The following is a 14604-nucleotide window of genomic DNA, read 5'->3' on the forward strand; positions in this document are numbered from 1 at the left end:
TCAACCTTAAAGCTGTAAAAACAAAAACACAAACCAGACCAACTCGACATAAGTATAAGCTGAGAGTAAATTGTGGTAGTTTTTAATACAGGATGGACACAGTTTAGTACTTTGTAAAAGACTGAATTCAGTAAATACTAATCTCCTCCCTCTTCTCCTTTGAGATCCTTTTCTGTAGAAAAGAGAGTAGTCTCTGGAGATGCTGAGAACAAGGAGTCATAGGAATGAGCTTTGCTTGCTTTGGCTTTTCACTGGACATGTATGGCCCAAACAGCACACCATTAGAAGTTAAAGATCACTTAGGTTTGACCAAAGGCATTCTTTCAGGAAGAGGCAATTATGCTTCTGATTCTGAAGGAGGAGAAACAATTCTGTGTCAGGCACCATTTGAACTGCATTGCAATAGAGGTAATCAACAATTTTAGGTGTCTTTTGCACCCCATCAAGTTCTTTCTTTACAGAATGCTTTCTTGATTTAGATTTTCTTTAAGGTTTGACTATATTTTTGAAAACCCTGCTGCTGGGAAGTACTCTCCTTCAAGCCTCTACAAGGAGTATATTTAGGGGAAAAAGTGAAAAATCTCACGTCACACATACAAAGAGAGAAAGAGCAGGGCTTTCCCCAAAAGGGAACTGGAATGCTCTTCTGATCCTTTTGTTTTTCTTAAACTGAATGATTAGATCATGTAAACTAAAGGAAAAAAAATTAGATCTCATCTTTTTTTTTTTTTTTACAATGAATCTGATTTTTATCCGTTGTTGGTCACTCTGTGTCATTTTTCTTATCAGTCCTAAGCATTTATTAAGTAATATGTTTAACAAATATTAATTGTATAGTTACATCTAAATAATTTAGAGAGCATTGCAAGAACTCAAAAGATAAAAAGTGTCCTTTTACTCTTCTCAAGAGTTTAAAATTAGTAGAAGGTAAATACAAATATAATATTAATAACTAGTTAAAGCAGTATCTGATCATGTGCATAAAAATGACATGAACATATACTTGAGGGAGGGAAATGGAAGAAAAGATCATTTGTAATTCAGAGATCAGATAAAATTGCATGAAAAAAGATATGTTTAAACAAGACAAACCACTACATGGAGGATGGTTAGAGAAGAAGCTACAGATGATTCAATGACTAAAACATGCAAAAATCAAAAAGGAATGAGACGAGATTGAAATAAGATTTTTATTTGGACCACAAAGTGCATAAAGAAAAGTAAAAAATAAGATTAGCTTTATTTTAGTTTTAGCTTATAGATAATGTGATTGGACCCAAATCAAAAAACATACTGTATGCCTAGTATAGGACCTGTATTAGTCAGCCACTGGACATGAGCTGCCTCAGGGAGGGGCATGGTCTTCAGCAGCCAAGGCAATCCCAAAAAGGATGGTGGCTGGAGGTTTCTGCTGACTGCATTCCCACAGCAGGGACAAGTCTTTCATTTGGATACTCTGAACAGTGCTCCTCCTTACTCCCCTTCCCTCTCACATCACCTTTGTTCATACACCTGATGGGAGAATTTTCTCCAGATTCCATTGTATTTTACTTCCGGGGGAAAACATACAAGAAGGTGATTATTGAGATGAACTGCAACCTGCTCCCCAGCGCCTACAGCTGGTCTCAAGGTTGAAAATGATCAGCTCCTCCTGCCACCTTCTACTGAACATCACTCTCAGCCTGTCAGCCCTTCTGCTGATCTTGGTAGTTTATCTGGTAGCTTGACATAAGTCTTTATTCTAAAGGAGTCAAACCCCTGGTATCCACGCCCTTCTCAGGCCAAGTTTGCTGTGCTTTTCTATTTGCTGACCAAATTGGGCACCGAGATATGAAAGTATGCACAAATGAGTGAGCTCGACACCAGACATAGCCCTCTGGTTCAGCAGTGCTGGATAACATGGGGAAATATGAACTCAATGGGACAGTGATCTAAATAATCATGACTAATAGGAAGATCCTACTGCTCCCCCACCCAAAAAGAAGGTTTAGTGTATCTTTCACCTCACCTGAGTAGATAAAACTTTAATTAGCAATGGTTCCATAATCCAATAAAGCCTCAAAACTGTTTTGTAAGCAAAAAACACTATGTGGCACCTTAATTCAATTCTTAGGTGTGGAAACATATAAGATATTAACATTACCGAAGCTCATTTCTTGCATGTGGACGGTGATCCATGCTCTCACAGACTTGGAAAATACAGACTTATCATGTGAGTCCAGTTCAGTTTCAGCTCAGTCACTAAGTCGTGTCTGACTCTTAGTGACCCCATGGACTGCAGCATGCCAGGCTTCCCTGTCCATCACCATCTCCTGGAGCTTGCTCAAACTCATGTCCATTGAGTCGGTGATGCCATCCAACCGTCTCATCCTCTACTGTCCCCTTCTCCTCCTGCCTTCAATCTTTCCCAGCATCAGGCTCTTTTCAAGTGAGTCAGTTCTTCACAACAGGTGGCCAAAGTATTGGAGATTCAGCTTCAGCATCAGTCCTTCCAATGAATATTCAGGACTGATTTCCTTTAGTATTAACAGGTTTGATCACCTTGCAGTCCAAGGCACTCTCAAGAGTCTTCTCCAACACCACAGTTCAAAAGCATCAATTCCTCGGTGCTCAGCTTTCTTTATGATCCAACTCTCACATCCATACATGACTACTGGAAAAACCATAGCTTTCACTAGACAGACCTTTGTAGACAAAGTAATGTCTCTGCTTTTTGATATGCTGTCTAGGTTGGTCATAGCTTTTCTTCCAAGGACCAAGCATCTTTTAATTTCATGGCTGCAATCACCATCTGCAGTGATTTTGGAGTCCAAGAAAATAAAGTCTCTCACTGTTTCCATTGTTTCCCCAAATATTTTCCATGAAGTGATGGGACCAGATGCCATGATCTTCATTTTTTGAATGCTGAGTTTTAAGCCAAATTTTTCACTCCTTTCTTTCACTTTTGTCAAGAGACTCTTTAGTTTTCTTTGCTTTCTGCCATAAGGGTGGTTTATAAAATATTGATTTTTCAAAAAGAGTAAAAGGAACAGTTTATTAACCTGAGTTTGACCCTAAGAAACATGGTAGAAATAAAATGTATATTTTTTCTAGGCTACATTTGTGAAATTATTTTGATGAGCTGTTTATAAAGAGATGTTTTAATTACAATAAAATTCTTACATAATTGATGAAAATTGATGTTGTAACAATCAATATAATCATTTTAAAAGAACCCATATTGAGTAGTGGTTTAGTTTAGTATCAATTTTCCTATTCTTCAGGTGGAAAAATAGCAAAAAATGGTATTTATAATTCTAAAAGAGTAATATAGAAAGTTTGTGTATGTATGTGAATGAAAGTATATTTATTCATAAACTCTGATGATTTCAGTAAGTCACTCATGGTAAAGATATTGATATCCAATGGGGAAAAAAAGTCTAGAATATTTTAGTTGGCAAAATTTATTTGAAAATCTTCTCTACCCCTTCATAGTTATTTGGAAAACTCACCTGTGCTCACTGGGCTTCAGTTTTCTCACCAGTACAACATGGCTGAGGCAATCAGATGGGACAGTCAAATGAAAGACCCCTGACATTGCTTATCACAGAGAGGGAATCAGAAAGGGTTGCTTTTACTGTCATCCATAAAAATACAGCAGAATATGGCTTATTTCTGACCAAGTCACAGTTGTTTTCTCTCAACCTCAATAATCCCATCAAATAAAAACATGTTCAACATCAGTAGAGGTTAGAGAGTAAAGCCTTGAAATGCTGAAAAGATCAGATCTGAAAAAACCATGGAGTTGAAAGGGGTCAAGGTTCAGATTTTCACCTAAAATAGTATTGTATCAAGTTGTGTGGCATACGTGTTATCTATTGCTTAGGCTGCATGTGTTTTGTGGCTGTTCTGTTTTGTATTGTTTTTGTTTTTTCTTCAGGGAATTTAGGAATACTGAAGCATGTTTCAGGCCCCCATGACCGGTTTGGCTGAAAACCAGCCTGTAATTTTAATTAAAGTCTGCAAAGCATGAAGCGACATCTAATTTAGCAAGACCGTGATTTCTTCTCCCTCCATTCCTCCCCTTACCCCCTCCTCCTGCCTCATTCCCCAGGAATTATGATGGCTATGCCAAGTGGAAAAATGATGTATTGTCTTTTTAATTTTTTAGTAACCAAGTCACTCACCGGGCACTGCTCTCCTTCACTAAGGCTCCTTTTCAGGAAGCTGGACCATTTTCTACTTAGATTCTGCCAGGCCTCTCAATGATACTGTTCTAGATTTTGCAGTGGATAGAGAGGAAACTGAGATCTTTATCCTCCTCATCCCCGTTAGATCAACACTGGAAGAAGATATAGTCACTAAGGGATGTTGCTTTTAATGTTTTCTCTTTAGTTGGCCAGCATGATAGAGCGGAATAAACCCTAGTCTCAGAATCTGAAGGCGCTATTCCAAACCTGCCATTGAGACAGGATGACTTCATAAAAATGTCACTTAACTTCTCTGAGTGTAGTTTCTTCAGAAATAAAACATGGGGATAATTTAGGATGCTCCCCGAGGGATCCTTTCAGCTCTAAACTTGTATCTCTCTACTTCCGATTGTTCCAAACTGCTTCTACCACTCTCAGTGTGTAATTTATTTGTTGATTAAACACAGTTATGTCAAGTGAATAATCTCTCCCTGTTCATCCTCTAAAGAAGCCCTAATTAGAAGTCTCAATTCAGGTGTAATTTTGGAAAACATTAACCTTAAAATCTTCTGTAAGCCTAGGATTCTAAGAGTTTAATATTACAAAATATATAAATTCTGCTCTGAGAGGTTAATGCGGAGAAGCACGCTTGTCAAATTTCATGCAGGCTTACTTCTTACTTCATTGTCATTTAGCAGTGAAAGTGAGTTTCTCAGTAGCGTTTGACTTTCTGCAACCCCAAGGAATTCTCCAGGCCAGAATACTGGAGTGGATAGCCTTTCCCTTCTCCAGGGGATCTTCCTGACCCAGGAATCAAACCAGAGTCTCCTGCATTGCAGATGGATTCTTTACCAACTGAGCTGTCAGGGAAGCCCTGTCATTTAGCAGGTGAATGTTCAATTCAACCCTTGCACGTTCCCATTTTGTGTCAACGAGTAGAGTCAACTGCAGTTCTACAGAGCATTTCATTTACCGTTTCAGTCTTACTCATCTCTCTTTACTTTGTGTATCTCAAGAAAGAGCAAGTCTTCAGAAATTTCACAAACTGTGACTGTAAGTACAAATATATCCTGAACAGGTTAAACTTTTTTTTATCTCTTTCCCTATGGGAAGATTTTGGGGAAAGTGATGGATGTTTGTTGAAGGGAAAATACTACTATTACTTTTTTTAACTTTTTATTTTGTATTGGTGTATAGCTAATTTTTGCCTGGAGAATTCCATGGACAGATGAGCCTGGCAGGCTACTATCCATGGATTCCCAAAGACTCAGACACGACTGAGTGACAAGCAGTTTTTTTTTCATAGTTGATTAACAAACAATGTTGTGACAGTTTCAGGTGTACAGTGAAGGGGTTCAGCTATATATACACATGTATTCATTCTCCCCCAAACTCCCTTTCCATCCATGCTGCCACATAACATTGAGCAGAATTCCATGTGCTATGCAATAGATCCTTGCTGGTTATCCATTTTAAATAGAGCAGTGTGTACATGTTGCTACTTTTAATAAAATAGAGCTCTTATATCAGTGTCCCTTTCAAGACTTACTTGCTACAATCTTCTCAAGGTGATGAGTGTGTCAAGGTAGTGACATTTAAATACAGAACAAGATTTTTTGGACTTTGTTGGTGGTACAGTGGATGAGTCCACCTGCCAATGTAGAGGACATGGGATTCCATGCCTGGTCCGGGAAGATTTCACATGTGCAGCCAACTGGGCCTGTACACCACAACCACTGAGCTCTAGATCCCGCAAGCCATAGCTACCTGAAGCCCTTCGCCTAGAGCCTGTGTTCCGTAACAAGAGAAGGCCGCACCCTGCAACTAGAGAGGAGTCCCCACTCTCCACAGCTAGGGAAAGCCTGAGAGCACAGCAACGAAGACCCGGGGCATCCAAAACCAAAATAAATTAATAAATTAAAAAAAAGATTTCTTATCAGTAGGGAAGAGCAGAATATTATTACTCATATGTTTACTGGATGCCTGAGTACTTTTCAGAGGAATTAGTAATTCTTAAAGAGTTGTACTACTTAACTGAATAACAATAAACTAGGTATAATTGAGCACAGGGTTCAAGTATATATATGAAGTGAGGATGGCAGTGCTCTTTCTTCCTCCAGGCCCTCTTGCTGTCTTCTATAAAGGTGGAAGGAAAACATCTTGTTTCTGAGATTTCTTTATATGTGGTGTCCCTTCTCTCATGTTACACAGGGATGTTAAATCACTTTTCCATGTCACCCTTCTCTTACTGGCATGCATGTCTATTCCTGATACCAATATTGCTAAGGTTAGTAATAGTGATGATGATAAGCATAAGTATGTTAGTCACTCAGTTGTGTCTGACTCTTTGCAACCCCATGGACTATAGTCCACCAGGCTCCTCTGTCCATGGAATCTTCCAGGCAAGAATACTTGAATGGGTTGCCATTCCCTTCTCCAGAGGATTTTCCCACACCAGGGGTCGAACCCAGATCTCCTGCATTGCAGGTGGATTCTTTACTGTCTGAGCTACCAGGGAAGCCCAGTGATCATGATAACAACAGTCAAATATGAAACAGTTGTGCCAGGCAGTAAACTGTTTTACATGGTGTATATCTTTACTTCTGCAACAACCCACTGAAACAATGATAACATCCATATCTTACAGAGAAAGAAATTGCAGCTTAAAAGTATAAGTACCTTGTCAAAATTCACAAGAGAAAAAGAGGAGCTGGAAATTGAATGCAGGAATTTAACTCCAGAGCTCCACACCCTAAATCGCATGGCCCACTATATGTCTACAGTTAAGCATTCTGCATGTACAAATTCAGCATATCAAAACACAAATATTACATACCTTTAATTTCTCTCTCAAGCAATGACTTCTTAAAAAATTCCAGTGAGTTTGCTTTTTCTCTTATGTTTTCTCTTTCAGTTAAAGGCTTCGCCAATTCCCACATTTCCTTGAAAAGGATATTTTATGTCAACATTAATTCTTCTTTTCCCTTATCCTAGTTTCATATTCAATTTGTCACTTCTGTTGACTTACAGTTTAAATATTTCTCTCAATTTCCAAAATATTTCTCAATATTTTTTTCAATATCTCAAAACCAAGTAATTAGTCTCGCTTCTTTTTATTGTATCATTGAATTATGGCAAAGTGTTGTAACTGGTTGTTGTAGGTTGAATTGCTTCCTCCTCAAATTCACATGTTGAAGGACTCACCCCCAGTTCCTCAGAATGTGACCCTTTTTGAACGTAGGCTCTTTGCAGAGGTACTCATTAGTGGAGCCTTGATTTGGTATGACTGCTGTCCTTATAAAAGTGGAGTTTGGACACAATAACACACAGGGAGAGCATCATGAGAACGTGAGAGCAGAGATTGGGGTCTGCTGTCTACAGATCAAGGAACACCAAAGATTGCCAACAAGCCACTGGAAGGCAGGGGAACAGATTCATTCTCGTGGCACTCAAAAGGAGCCGACACTGATGACATCTTGATCTTAGACTTCTAACCTTCAGAACTGTGAGATAATAAGTTTCTGTTATTTTAGCCACCTTCTTTAAAGTTCTTTGTTACAGCAGCCTTAACAAACTTGTACACTGGTTGTCTGATGTCCATGTTACCATCAGATTTGAGTCATGAATTAGAGCCATTGCTAGCTGCTTTGCCAAAAGATGCTGTCCCTTTTCAAGTTCTGTCTTTTTCAGAGCTTGTCCTTCCCCAAATCCATTTTCTCTTCGTCTAGATAAAGTATGCTTATATTTAAAATGCTGCTTATAATAATATTTTCTTTTTTACTTTTCTCAAGTCTCAGCCCACTCTGTCATACTTACTTATGACAGAGCTTTTAGCTGCCTTATTTCCCCAAGTTTGGGGTGTGTATCAGTTATAATCCGACAGAAAATAGAAATTACTGGACTTCTGGTGAAACTATAGGTAATTGCCATTTTTGCTGATCAGATTCAGTCCAGTATTAGTAAATGTATATGAGTCAATATAATGTTTTAAGCAGAGTAAATTTAGCTCTTTACACATAATGAAAAAGCTGAAAAGCTAAACAGAGGATGATGGGGTGACCCAAATATTAACAGTGAGAAACTGCTGGTTCCCCTGAGGCTGGAGGGACAAAGAGAGGAGGGCAGTCCAGGAACCAACCTACATGGTGAAGGTTGGAGCCACTGCAGGTCTGAAAGGCAGGAGCTGCAGTTACAGAGGAGATTCGTAGAATCTCTCAAAAACAGGGAAAGAAACATTCCAACTCATCCTCTTATCTTGTCTTCTGCCCATGCCTCCCACTGGCTAAACTAAGCTGAATGCTAGAGGCCAAGGCTTCCCTGGTGGCTCAGATGGTAAAGAATCCGCCTACAATGCAGGAGACCTGGGTTCGATCCCTGGGAAGTTCCCTGGGGGAGGGCATGGCAACCCACTCCATTATTCTTGCCTGGAGAATCCGCATGGACAGAGAAGCCTGGCAGGCTACAGTCCATGGGGTCGCAAAGAGTCGGACACAACTGAGCGACTAAGCACACACACTAAAGGACAATGAAGCCTGGGAAGTACATGTAATGATACCAAGTGGAGTGGATAAGGGTGGGGAGTAGATGTGAGAGCAAACAAGTGAATAAAAGGCAGAGATTAAAGGGTCTTTTATGTTTGACTTCAATTTGTCAGTCACCTGCTGGGTCTTAGGCTCTACTGGTTCAGGCTCTACTGCTCCACAGAGGTGATCCCTACATTGTCTCTGCTTTTTGTACACCCCGAACCTAATCCATACAGAGAAGTGTGACAATGGAAATTGCCAGAGTTCTCACATCGAGTTTCTGGATGAATCAACATCAAAGGACAAAGGAAAGGCCCCTTATAATGCAGTCATGCTGAGCTACCAGTCTACTGGCCTCAAAATAATGCTCAGCAGACTTCTGCTTCCCAGGGAGAGAGATCAGAGGCAGGACCCGTGATTGTGCACCTGACTGTGGGCATCCGAGCAAATGTAAGTCAGCATGCAAAACAAGGACTACAGGAAATCATAACAGAGCAATCCAGCATAGACTGGGGTGAGCAACAAAGAGCATACCCATGGTGACTCAGAGATGAAGATGTGGAGAGAGGGGGCTGTGGCAGCTCACCTGATTTTCAGGATCTATTATATCTCTGCTACTTGAATTTTGCAGACTGTGTGACTGAGTTTTAATTTTTAGAGATGAATGCCACTACAGAATTGAAGATGTGTATCACTAAGTTTTCATCTTCGGGATCTTAGTAAACCCAGAAATGATTCTTTAACTAAGGACTTTCCATCTAGACATCCAAAGGGAGGTGGTTACCATACTCACACTGTGAAATGAACTACGCAAAGATCACTCAGCACTTAACCAAAGTGGAATGTTCCTACTTGCTATCCAAATAAAATGGCACCATCTCGCTTCCAGATCCTCCTTAGTTTTAGAATGAAAGAAAGAAAGTGAAGTCGCTCAGTCATGTCGGACTCTTTGCAACCCCATGGACTGTAACCTGCCAGGCTCCTCTGTCCATGGAATTTTCCAAGCAAGAGTACTGGAGTGGGTTGCCATTTCCTTTGGTCACATTAAAATGAAACATGAAAACTTAAGTGGTAATGAAGATCTTCCTTGAAAGTCTATTTAGGATAGGGAGAGTGGCATGTACAGAAATTTTTAAACTATCTAAAATATCTTGGGTATCTTTTCTTAAGTTCACACTCTTTCTGAAGCTTCACTGGGCAGTTCTCCTGAAGATCTAACTGTTGCACTGATTTACAACCCTGTCTATTACTGCTCCAAAGAGCAAAAGACAGAATCCTCAGGACCTGTGTTTCTTAGAAAGCTGAGAAAGAGGGAATTCTTAACACACTTGTTATTCTCACATTTCTAGTACACCTAAAAAGAGATTAAACATAATATGAAGAATATTCTGGTATTAATTTTCAAGTTCTCATTAAAGAAAAATAAGCTTATTGACTAAAAGAAGCTAAATAAATTATCTCTGCAAATTTCTGCTCTGACTCCTCATCTCAGTTTGGCATTGCAAACTTTCATTTAGTCTTACAAAGCTGGGCAAGAAATGTAAGAATACACAGCTATTCTTAGGTCTAGAGGGACCTCCCTTGAAAGACCAGTCTGTTGAAAGATAAAGAGCAAGCAATTTATCAGACGACTCTGTCATTGGTCGAAGTTTATTCCTTAGGAGCTGGACTCATGTACAGTCTCTGGTGGTTGTGTTACCTGGTGCCTCCAGGCAGCCAAGAGCTTCCATAGGTCAAGTTGGTTTGGATTTGGAAGATGAAGTTTATGTGCCACTCAGTGGCAGAAGCAAAAGCCATGTTAAAGCCCAACCTTCGTTACTAGCAGACTGAGACAGTCAGTGACATTAAAAAATAAGCAGAGAGACAAGGGAGGCATCTGGACAACAATGGTGGGATCCATCAAGAATCCACCCAAAGGGTAAGCAGGGCAAACAAACGGGCTAGGAGGGCAGGTGGGGCCAAGTTTCTCTAAATGGTATATAGACTAGGTTTTGCACAAATTATGCATAGAGTCATACATCATTTTCATTGTCTCTTTTTCTCCTTTTTCTTTTTTTTATACATAGAAGTATGAGCTATATATATACAGATTTGTCAGACTAATTCTTTGTCTTGATTATTTCAATTAAAAACTGTAAAATTCAAAATGATGCAAATTCTATCTATAATCTTTTGGTCAATTTTGAGCTAATTGTACTTGCTGTCTAACACTGAGAGTAGAAATATGAACATTTCTCTCAGCTGAATATTGGTATTGGAGTCTCCAAGGAAAATACAACACAGTCAAGCACTTGATAAAAACAACCCTTTTCTCACATAGAGAAGAAATGGGGCAAAGTCAGCTTCAATTTTCAGTTCCCCATGACCAGCTGGTCTCTCCTGGCAGCTGCCGCAGGGCACATGGCCTGGATGCAACCCTCTTGTGCTGTAGCAGAAGGTCCTCGGGCCCTCCCCATTGGGGACAGATATAGCAGTGGGGCTGCCTGGGTGTCCTATGCACATACTCAAGTAGAAAAAAGGAACACACAAATTGAGTCTGAAACAGGGAAAGATATTCCTACAGGAGTCGATAAGTTCAGTATAAGCCCCTGAGAACTCATTATCTCCTGTGCGTGCATGTTAAGTCACTTCAGTCATGGTCAACTCTTTGTGACCCTAGACTGAAACCCACCAGGCTCCTCTGTCCATGGGATTCTCCAGGCAAGAATACTGGAGTGGGTTGCCATTTCCTTCTCCAGGGAATCTTCCCAACCCAGGGATTGAACTGGTGTCTCTTTACGTCTGCCTGCATTGGCAGGCTAGTTCTTTACCACTAGTGCCACCTGGGAAGTACCCATTATCCCCTGATAAAAAAGTAACCCAGGTTCAAGACCCATTCTTAGGCTGTCAGGTACAAATGGAAAGATTGCACCCAGAGACGGCCTTTCCCAATGGACAGCATGTGAAAAAATATATATATTTACCTTGAGTTATCTAGATAATTTAACTCATACCACATTGCATTGTTTGACATGAAATTAAGAATAAAATCTACTTCCTAACAAGGAACCCCAATCTTTATAGTATATATGCTTGAAAAATATTAAAAATAGCATCAAACTTCGAAAGAAGAGTATGTTTAATCCATCAAATGAAAATGTCTAGAGATTACAGAGGAACCAGTTTGCTGATGGTGATTTTGTCTCAACTGAATGGTGATACATACCTTAATATGTATCAGTGATCCTCTTGTAAATAGTTCCCACTAATAATGGTAGATTGATCTCTGTAAGAAAACAAGGAAGGGGCTTCCTGAGACCTACTGTTGGAAAATCAAGCTGCCCAAATAGGGTTTGTTGTTGTTGTGTTGTTGTTACTAATCCCCATGGGATTTCCCTGCAATAATACTGAAGTACTGCCATTTTCCTTCTCCAGGGGATCTTGGCAACCCAAGGATAAAACCTGTGTCTCCTGCATAGGCAGGTGGATTCTTGGCCACTGAGCCATGAGGGAATGAAATGTACAGAATCTGGAGTGTTTGAATTTGGGAAGCTATGCATATCTATATTTGCCTACCAAGGTCAGTATAGTCAAAGCTATGGTATTCTTTACCACCGAGCCACCAGGGAAGCCCTCAATAGGGTTAAATAACAACAAAAGGGAAATACTCTGAAGTGACTTTAAGGGTTGAGATGAATGGATATAAATGAGAGTCTGTGTTTTATTTTGTTTTTAAGTATAGTTGTCATAAGTGGAGCTGGAAAGTTTTAGTGTGGGTTAAAAATGAAAAAAATTAAAGTACTTGGAGTAAAAATTGCCAGTGATGACTGCATGATTGAACAATAATAAACAATCTTTATAGTTTAGGATTAAAGTTCAGAAAGTAGAAGCTTGTCTATATATGAGCCTTCACAGAAATATGTAAGAATACACACAGATCAACACAATCAGAATTAAATGTATAGAGGCATTTCTCACTATGTTGTTCTTCTCTTTATTGTGCTTCACAGACATTGATGTTTTTACAAATTACAGATTTGAGGCAACTCTGCATTGGGCAAGTCTATTACCACTGTTTTTCCAACAGCATTTGCTCATTTTGTCTCTGTGTGTCACATGCTGGCAATTCTCAAAATATTTCAATTTTTTCATTATTATTATATTTATTATGATGATCTGTGATCAGTGATCTTTGATATTACCACTGAAAAATGATTATCACTTGCTGAAGGCTCAGATGATATCTAACATTTTTTAGCAATAAAGTACTTTTTACTAAAGTAGGTACTGTTGACCCAAAGAATATTCAAATGACTGGACAATTGTGCTTATTTTACATGCTAGTAAAGTTATGCTTAAAATTCTTCAAGCTAGGCTTTAGCAATATGTAAACCAAGAATTTCCAGATGTGCAAGCTGGGTTTAGAAAAGGCAGAGAAACCAGAGATCAAATTGCCAACATATGATGGATTATACAGAAAACAAGAGAATTCCAGAAAAACATCTATTTCTGCTTCATTGACTATGCAAAATTCTTTGACTATGTGGATCACAATAAATTGTAGAAACTTCTTAAAGAGATGGGAATACCAGACCACCTTAGCTGTCTCCTGAGGAACCTGTATGAGGGTCAAGAATCAACACTTATAACCTTATCTGGAAAAGATTAACATGTTCAAAATTGGGAAAATAGTACGTATATTGGCTGTATATTGTCACACTGCTTATTTAACTTCTATGCAGAGTGCATCATATGAAATGCCAGGTTGGATGAATCAAAAGCTGGAATTGAGACTGCCGGGAGAAATATCAACAACCTGAGATATGCAGATGATACCAATCTAATGGCGGAAAGTGAAGAAGAACTAAAGAGCCTCTTGATGTGGGTGAAAGAGAAGAGTGAAAAAGATGGTTTAAAGCACAACATTCAAAAAACTAAGATCATGGCATCAAACCCCATCACTTCATGACAAACAGAAGGAGAAAAACTAGAAACAATGACAGATCTTTTCTTAGCTCCAAAATCACTGTGGTTGGAGACTGCAGACATGAAATTAAAAGACACTTGCTCCCTGGAAGAAAAGCTATGGCAAACCTACATAGCATATTAAAAAGCAAAGACATCACTTTGCCACCAAAGGTCCTTATAGTCAAAGCTATGATTTTTCCAGTAGTCATGTATGGATGTGAGAGTTGGACCATAAAGAAGGCTGAGGGCCCAAGAATTGGTGCTTTTGAACTGTGGTACTGGATAAGACTCTTGAGAATCCCTTGGACTGCAGAGAGATAAAACCAGTCAAGCCTAAAGGAAATCAACCCTGAATATTCATTGAAAGGACCAAAGCTGAAACTGAAGTTTCAATACTTTGACCACTTGATGCGAAGAGCTGACTCATCAGAAAAGACCCTGATGCTGGGAAAGATTGATGGCAAAAGGAGAAGAGGGTGGCAGAGGATGAGATGGTTAGATACCATCACTGACTCAAAGGACATGAATCTGAGCAAACTCTGGGAGAAGGTGATGGACAGGGAAGCCTGGAGTGCTGCAGTCCATGCGGTCACAAAAAGTTGGATAAAACTTAGTGACTGAACAACAACAACAACTGTATTGAAAACTATCAGAAGAGAGAAAAATTCTATTTACCAAAGTCCTGAACAAGAATGTGAATCATTTTACCTAGTCCTTTCCTTTAAGAAAATACCATGTCCTATGTGAAATATTACTATTAAGTTGGGATGTGTTCACAAATTCATCATCAAATTCGTTAAATTTATCATAGAAAGACAGGGAAGTCCATCGTGCTGCAGTCCATGGGATCTCAAAGAGTCAGAGATGACTGAGCAACTGAACAACAACAACTGTTGGCCCACGAACAACATGGGTTTGAACTGCATGGGTCCACTTACACATGGACATTTTTCAGAAAATAAGTA

This window comes from Giraffa tippelskirchi, chromosome 8 (genome assembly GCF_054371585.1).
Source record: "Giraffa tippelskirchi isolate mGirTip1 chromosome 8, T2T-mGirTip1v1.2.pri, whole genome shotgun sequence".
In the NCBI taxonomy this organism is placed as follows: Eukaryota; Metazoa; Chordata; class Mammalia; order Artiodactyla; family Giraffidae; genus Giraffa; species Giraffa tippelskirchi.